Genomic DNA, 8725 nt, shown 5'->3' with positions numbered 1-8725 from the left:
GATTTAGGAAAAGCATCTCGCTGACCCTCAGGCATCTTCTGACCCAGAACAGGGGGGTAGGGTGGGTGAGAATAGCCAGGAACCCAAAGCATTTGAGCAAAACAGGATACATTGCTCAACCCACAGAGCATGGGCCAATCACAATTACCCATTTACAATCCTTAATTAAAATGTCTAGACAGCCTATTGCAATAGTTTATTTACAATACTTAATTTGCATGTTCACTAACCAATCACAAGAATGTATAGACAACCAATCACAAGAATATATACACAGCCAATCACAGTTGCCCACTTGCACACCTTAATTTGAATGCTCACTAACCAATCACAATCTAACAGCATTTCAAACTCCATCTCTATCTCTTTAAAAAACCGTTGAAAACCTTTGGGCTAAACCACGTGCGCACTTCCATGCCTGGGACGTGCCCCCTCGGGATTCTTAATAGTGCACTTTCTTTTCTGTCAGTAATTCTTTCTGACTGGGTTGCACTTGCTTATCTCATTCTTGAATTCCTTCTCAACTGAGATATGGACACTGGAAAGGGACTTTGGTGACAAGGGAAGTCTGGCAGTTTCTGTCTTAGTGAGCCAGCCAGGAGCTTCCTCGCAGCGTTCGCGAACCCCCAGCCCTGCCTCTCTGACTGGAGAGAGGTGAGCCTGCAAGCCAGTAAGTGTCCCCCTTGCCCCCCAAAATGTCACAGTGAACAAACCTGTCCACTTTCTTATCGCCGCTCAAGCGCCGCGTTTCCCACCCGCGCCGGTTGCGCGGCAGCTGTTCCGCAGCAGACCTGATGTGGGGCCTGCTGCACCGCCTCCGCCCAGCCTGAATCCTCGGGTCTTGGTCCGGCTGGCTGCCAGCCTTGAAGACGCTGCAAGAGGGCCCGGGACTGGAGCCCTGGCTGGGCACACGGGGCACGGGAGCTGCACCCGGAGCCGCCGAGCTGCGCCGCACACGCCGAGAACAGCGGTGTAATCGCCTTCGCTGCCTCTGGGATTTAAACTCAGTTCCCCGTGCGGCCGCGGGCGGCGGTTGTGAAAGCGGCACCCCACTCCCGTCCCTTTTCTCTCCGCCCCTGTGCAGCGCGCCCTGCAACGCGAGCCCCGGCTGCAACCCACCGGACCCCAGGCTCGGTGGCGCGCGCCGGTAACCCCAGCTTTCCTGGCGGTGGATGGTGGGTGCTGGGCGTGTCGGGACTGCGGCGCTCTATGGAATGGGTGTCCTCACCGGGCATGGCACCAACATGAGGTTCTCGGCGAAAGCCAGGGGCATCAGGTTGTGTAAGGGGGGGGGGGCGTATCCGGCCCAGGCTGGACACCGAGCAGGTCAGACTCCCCGTGCTGGGCGGCAGGGACCACGCGGCCCGGGCCAAGAAGCCTGTCCCCCTCCGCCCCCGTGGCGGGAGCCGTGGACTCCAAGAGGAGGACCCGCCTGGACTGGGGGAAGCAGACCCCGGAGGCGGGTGTGGCCACGCCGGCCCTGCTGTCTCGAGCCTGGTACCTGCTGTCGGGACCCCGCCCGGGCGGAGCTGAAGTAGAGTTAGCCTGGGATGGCCCCACTCGGGCCCCACGCTCCCCTTGGCGTTCTCACTCCTGGCTGCGGGGCTCCGCTGAGAGACCCGCCCGGCCACCCCGGTGAGGCCCGCTGGGTTCGGGTTTAGGAGTTGCAGGCGCAGCCCCTGCGGCTGGGCGCGATCTGCCTTCACAGCCGGCTCCTTCCGTGTTCTCGCCGTCTCCACCAACTGCCCTAAAATGGACTGTTTCCCCTGCACCTCGCGGTGCCGGCGGCGCCTCCAACTCCACGGCAGCCCGGTCCTGGTTCTCCCCCACACTGCACTGCTGCCGCATAGGCGCGGTCCTGCGGGTTCTCAACGCTGTCCTCGGCACCACGTGGCAGCACCAAGGCCTGCCGCCCTCCCTGACCCGGCCGCGCGGCCACACACAGCGCGAGCCCTCCTTCTCGCCCGGAGTCCACCGCCTGCGAGAAGCCGCCGGCCGCGCGCTCCGCCCCCTGCTGCAGGCCAGAGCCGACCCGCTCGCGCAGGCTGCCTGGGGATGGCTGAGGCCAGCGGAACCTGTGCCACAGCCTGCGGGGGGGAGCGGCCGCACGCGCTCCTATGGCAGAAATGGTGCAGCATAAGGCGCGGGACCCCCGCGGGCTGCACAGTGGACGGCTTAGCCACAAGGACAGTGGCAGCTGCGGCGACTGCAATCCTGGCAGTGCTGTGTCCCAGCAAAATCCGCAAAAAAAAAGAAAAAAAAGCGCTGTGAGCAGGACTAGAACTGGGCACGCGAGATAAATAATAAAATAGGGAGTTTGCAATGAAATAGGTTTTTTGGTCGTTTCTTATGCAAAAGCTAAAATTGGTACCCTGGTTCACTTCTGTTCCAAAATTAAGACAAGAAAATGTACATATTATACTGATTTCAGAACTTTAGTGTGTCTCAATTAGCAAACTTACGTACTTTAATGCTTGAGATGGAAAATGAAAAATTTTTGGTTGAATGGTTTGGTGTATTTAAACTCAGGCAGACCAAGTGCTTCTCAGTAGTCACACATTCTGCAGTGTGAGTGGCAGAAACAAAGCTGTCTTTCCAAAGAAAAGTTAAGGATAGCACGTTTGATTTGTACAGAGTAAATTTTTTTTTTATCAAACTCTTTGCTGTTTTTAAATTGTTTCTGGAATAGTGTCAATTTATTTTCTCCTGTTTTCACAGGTGAAATAAAGATGCTGTGCAAAGAATCCCAAAAATGGTAATTATTTTGTTCAAAAATAATTTTGAGGTACTTTGTTGTTGCTATGCACAGTGTGTGTTCCAGACATACACCAGTAAACAGAATAGACAAGTTTTTGTCCTCTTGGAATTTTTAGTTATGCTGAGGACACAGATGATAAACAAACAAAACATCACACATACAGTTTGATATCAAAGAGAGAGATGCAATTTTAGCAACTCCCCAAGGTGTGTCTCCCTTACCAAAGGTCCTTTCTGTACTGTGATAAGCTAGTATAGGTAAAATCTTTGAAAAGTCTCTGTGACGTCATTATATAGGAAAAACAAATTTCCTTTCAGTTTTAGTTTGTTTTTTATATGTTGACTTGGGTTTCAACTTTGACTATAATTTTGCAGCTGACAATAAACAAAAAGCCATTACTTGTGAGAATGTGAAGGATGCTCATTGTGGAGGTGTGAGGGACTAAGTAATACTTACACGGACTTCCAAGGGGAGGTGTGAGGGTGGAGACAGGAGGAATGGATGGGAGTTACTCCTCCTCCCTCTGCTCTTTGCATTGTTTCCTTAGATGATGAGAAAATAGGAACTTTGCTTTCATGTTGCAACTTTTTTTTTTTTTTTTTTAACATAGGCAGGTACCGGGAATCGAACCCAGGTCCTCTGGCATGGCAGGCAAGCATTCTTGCCTGCTGAGCCACCGTGGCCTTCATGTTGCAACTTTTAAGAGAACCAATGGAATTTTGTTTTTGGCATGGAATTTGAAAATGTGTGCAAGATAATTTATAAAAACTTAAACTGAATGTGAAATAGCCCCTTTTTTTCTTCTTTCCCTTCTTAATTCAGGGAGGTAGTAGGGCTCTGCGAAGAAGGTACTGAAAATGCATGGCTCCGAAGGTCTGCATCAAGATAGGCTCATTGTAGTGGCCTTACCCCAGGGGCTGAGAGGAAGGTGGGTTGGAGTGCTAAAGGAGAGCCAGAGATGTCGGGAAGAGGCAGGGGCCCTGCTTACTGATACTGTCATGAAGTAGATAGCATCAGTTCAGAGCAAAATAGTGATCCTGGCCTTGTCAAGGTGCTTGTGCTCAAGCAGGGCATGGAGGAGCAGACCCAGTGTTTTAGAAGAACATCTAGGAGAACTCCAAATTTGTATCTTAGGTGCCACCCAGGTGCCCAAAGTTCCTGGGAATTACCAGGTTATCCACACATAGCACAGCATCTTAGAATCTATAAATAACACTGAAAACTCAGGAATAAATGTGACTACTATAAGAAAATTACAGTCCTGGCCCCAATTTTCTTGAAAGTATTCTCTAAAAGAGACCATACAGTATTTGTGCATTTGCTTCTGGTTTATTTTGCATATCATAATTTGCTCAAGGTTCATTCACTATCATTTCATGACTCATGACTTCATTACTTTCTATAGCCACACGGTATGTCATCATATATGTACACAGCAGTTTGCCTTTCTGCTTCTCAGTCACTGTACACTTCAGCCACCTCCATCCACTGGTCATCATGGATAATGTCCAAATTGGACAGTCCGTGTCTCACAGCATCTTCACTTATTGTACAATCACCATCACTCTCAATTTTGACATTTTTCATTGCTCCAAAGAGAAACATAACACACTCAACAAAGAGAAATTCTCAAACTTCCCTTAACTCTTATCCTTCCCCCCTAGTTATTTAACCCTAGCGTTGCTGTGGTACTGGTCTTCCTGTTACATATAGCCCATAGCATGTGTGCCAGTTTAAGGCTGTTATGTACCCCTAGAAAAGCCATGCCCCTTTTCCTGATTCAGTCCTAAGAGGGCAGCCATGTTTCTGTTAGTCCTGATTCAATATTGTGGAGTGGAAACTTTGATTGGATTGTTTCCATGGAGATGTGAGACACCCAATTGTGGGTGTGAACTTTCGATTAGATGGAAATCTGTCTTCCCATTTAAGATGGCTCTTGATTAGTTTACTGGAGTCCTTTAAAATGGGAAGCATTTGGAGAAACCTAGATGTGGACATACATATAGGTGTTTGGAAATGCAGAAGCCCTTGGAGAAGCAGTTGATTCAGAGCCAGCAGAGATATAGATATTTGGAGATGTTTGGGGTGCTGACAGAGAAAACAGTCCTAGATATGGACATTTGGTGATGCAGAGCCCGGTAGACATTGCCTTGTGCCTTCCCATTAGATGCTAAGTAAGTCAGAATCCAGTGTTTTGTCCTGGAGGAGATAAGTGAAGGCCCATAATCACTCACAGAAGAAAGCACTGGCATCAGAATATGGAAGCAATGGAACCCGGAACAAGGACCTGCTTTTACCACCCATGTATGTTCCCAGGCATTGGCCTTTCTTGAGTCAAGGTATCTTTCTCTGGATGCCTTTTTGTTTGGACATTTTTATGGCTTTAGAATAATAAATTTGTAACTTAATAAATTCCCTTTTCAAAAGCTGTTTCATTCCTGGTTATTTATTCCAGCATCATTAACAGACCAAAAGAGCAGGTAACAGTGTTCCCCCATACCTGTGTATTATTTACTCTTTGTGCAAGATTCCTACCTTTGAAGTAGTTCAAGCAAATACTTATTTATATTTGTTGTGTTAATCATCGAGTTATATGGCTCTTTCAAACTTTCACCTTCAATATGACAATATTACTTACAAACCCACCAATGAGCTACTATCACTTCTATCCATTCTCATAATCAACTTCAACCTCATTAGGTAACTTCATCCATATCTGGATTCTGTGAAACACTAAGTTCCCTATATTTTACAGTGTAAGACTCTGAGCTTGTCTTTACCAGGGTTATATTAGCAAAATTATGCAATATCTAAGGTCATCCATGTTATGCTTCAGGACATCATTTCATCTTAAATGCTGTGTAATATTCCAGAATATGTATAATAGCACTTTTTGTTTGTCCACTCATCTGTTGATGGCCACTTGCATTGTTTCTATCTTTTGGCAATTGTAAATAATGGTGCTGTGGATATAAGTGTGCAGATGTTTGTTCATGTCACTGCTTTTCAGCTTTTCTGGGTATATGACAAGTGGTGGTATTGCCAAGTCACAGAACAGCTTGATGGTTGGTGTTCTACAGTGGCTGTGCCCCATTATCCATTCCCACCAGCTGTGCATAAGTGTTCAATTTCTCCACATACTCTCCAACATTTGTAGTTTCCTGTTTGTTTATTAGCAGCCATTCTTACAGGTATGAGGTGATATCTCATTTTAGTCTTGATCTGAATTTCCCTTATACATAATGAAGATAAACATCTCTTCATGTGTTTTTTTGGCCATTTGCTCTTTGGAAAATGTCCATTCATATTTTTGCTCATTTTATAATTGGGTTGGTTTTTTTGTTTTTGAGTAGTATGACTTCTTTATATATATACTGGATATCATATGTACCCTTATCTGATATGTGGTTTCCAAGTATTTTCTCCCATTGTGTTGGCTGCCTTTTCACCTTTCTGACAGAAGTCCTTTCAGGCACAGAGCCATTTGATTTTGAAGGGTTCCCATTTATCTATTTTTTCTTTGATTGCTTGTGCTTTTGGTGTAAATTTTAAAAAGTGATCTCCTATTACTAGACCTTGAAGATGTTTCCCCATATTTGCTTTGAGGAATTTCATGTTACTGGTTTTTATATTTACATGCTTCACCCACTTTGAGTTAGTTTTTGAGTAGGGTACAAGGTAGGGGTCCTGCTTTATTCTTTTCGCTATTGATATCCAGGTCTTCCATACACAATTATTGAAAAGACTTTTCTGTCGCAGTTCAGTGGATTTAGGCCTTTGTTGAATATAAATCACCATAGATTTGGTGGTATATTTCTGCATTCTCAATTTGATTCCATTCATCAATGTGTCTATCTTTGTGCCAGTATCATTGTGGATTTATAATAAGATTTAAAGTAAGAAAGTTTAATTCTTCCCTAGTTGCTATTCATCATTAGGATATTTTTTGGCTTTTTTGAGATAACTTTCCCTACCAAATAAATTCTTAACATTCTTTTATTGTTAAATATAACATATATACAAAGAAAAGAGAGAAATAACATATATACAAATAAAAGAGAGAAAAAGCAATTACTTTGAAAGTACACTTAGTTACAGAACAGATTTCAGAGTTTATTATGTGTTATCAATACACTATTTCAGATTTTTTCTTCTCGCTGCTCAACACACTGGAGACTAGAAGGTTTATGTGTGTGTGTGAAAAATAACATGTATACAAAAAAGCAATACAATTCAGGGCACATTGCAGCAATTAGTTGTAGAACAAATTCAGTGTTTGGTATGGATTACAATTCCACAACTTTAGGTTTCTACTTCTAGTTGCTCTATGATATTGGAGACTAAAAGAAATATCAATATAATATTTCAGCAGTCATGCTCATTTCTTGAACCCTATCTTCACTGTCCTCCACCTTCAACTTTGATCTTTCTCCCATTATTTAGGAATATCTAGGATATGGCCATTCTAAAATTTCATGTTGAAAGGGGATGTTGATAATATGGGGTAGGAGATAGAACTAGTTGATGTTCTGGAGAGGCTGGCCCCTCTGCATTTCAAGACTTATCTGATCTCTAGAACCCATCTGGGGGTTGTATGTTTCTAGAAAGTTATCTGAACACATAGAACCTTTGTAGAATCTTATATAAACTCTAAGTGCAATTTAGGATTGGTGGGAATGGTTTGGGTTGGGGTTTGGCTAGCTATGGTAGGTAGCAGTGTCTACCTGAAGCTTGCATGAGAGTGACTTCCAGAGTAGCCTCCTGACTCTATTTAAACTCTCTCAACCACTGACACCATATTTGTAACACTTCTAATGACTTTTGGTCATTAGAATGGCATTGTTGATCCTGTGATGCCAGGGCCAGACTCATCCCTGGGAGTCATATCTCATGCTGCCAGGGATAATCTTACCCCTGGATGTCATGTCCCACATACAGTGGGGAGGGCAATGATTTGACTCTCAGAGTTGGGCTTAGAAAGAGAGGCCATGTAACAAAAGAGGTCCTTCTGAAGTATCTCTTAGGCATATCTATAGGTAGGCTAAGCTTCACTGCCACATACTTAAACTTCATAAGAGCAGGTTTCAAGATCAAGGGCTTGGCCCATTGATTTCTTAATTTAATGACTAGCTTTATCAAGTCCTCAAAGTGGGCTTTTGGAACATTGGTTGATATTGCATTGACTATGTAGATCAGTTTGTGAAGATTGTTACACAATCTTTAGTTTGTCAGTTTTTCTATTTAATGACATGTTACCTTCCCATCCATGATCAGGGGAGATATATTTTCACCTATTTAGATCTTTGATTTCTTTGAGCAATGTTTTATATTTTTCTGTGTGCAAGTCCTTTAAATCCCTGAACACATTTGTTCCTAGACACTTAATTCTGTTAGTTGCTATTTTGAATGGAACTTCTTGTCTCTTTAATTAGTGTACAGAAACCTTACTTATTTTTGCATTCCAATCTTGTGTCCTGCCACTTTGCTGAATTTGTCATCTCATCTAGCTTTGCCATATGTTTCTCAGGATTTTCCAAGTATAAGACCATGTTTTCTACAAATAATGTAAGTTTTACTTCCTCTCTGATTTGGAAATGGAAACATTTATTTCCTTTTCTTGCCTGATTGCTCTAGCTAAAAGTTCTAGCACAATGTTGAGCAATGGTTACAATGGGAATTTTCTCATTCCTGGTCATAGGGGTTAAGATTTCAGTCTCTTACCTTTAAGTATGGTGCTGGCTGTCGGTTTTTCACATATGCCCTTTATCACACTAAGGCAGTTTACTTCAATTCATATTGTTTGGTGTTTTGAAGTTTTTGTCAGAAAAGGATGCTGAATTTTGATTAATGCTTTCTCAGCATCAATTGAGATGATCATGTGATTTTTACATTTTAATTTGTTAATGTGTTGTATTAAATGGATTGATTCTCTTCTGTTGAATGGACCACCCTTGCATGCCTCGTATG

General features: G+C 43.9%; 1 long non-coding RNA gene across 1 annotated transcript in view; it reads left to right on the top strand.

The window, feature by feature from the left end:
* The first annotated feature begins 350 nt into the window (after positions 1–350).
* LOC143684149 (uncharacterized) overlaps positions 351–8725 on the top strand; it is an 83649-nt gene continuing 75274 nt past the window's right edge. Inside the window, exon 1 of the long non-coding RNA XR_013175876.1 lies at positions 351–670. This is a non-coding gene — a long non-coding RNA (uncharacterized LOC143684149). The remainder of the gene's footprint in view (positions 671–8725) is intronic.

The sequence above is a fragment of the Tamandua tetradactyla genome, chromosome 5 (genome assembly GCF_023851605.1).
Source record: "Tamandua tetradactyla isolate mTamTet1 chromosome 5, mTamTet1.pri, whole genome shotgun sequence".
NCBI classification, from domain to species: Eukaryota; Metazoa; Chordata; class Mammalia; order Pilosa; family Myrmecophagidae; genus Tamandua; species Tamandua tetradactyla.
Note: the sequence above shows the minus strand (reverse complement) of the source record. Positions and strands in the feature narration are given on the sequence as shown.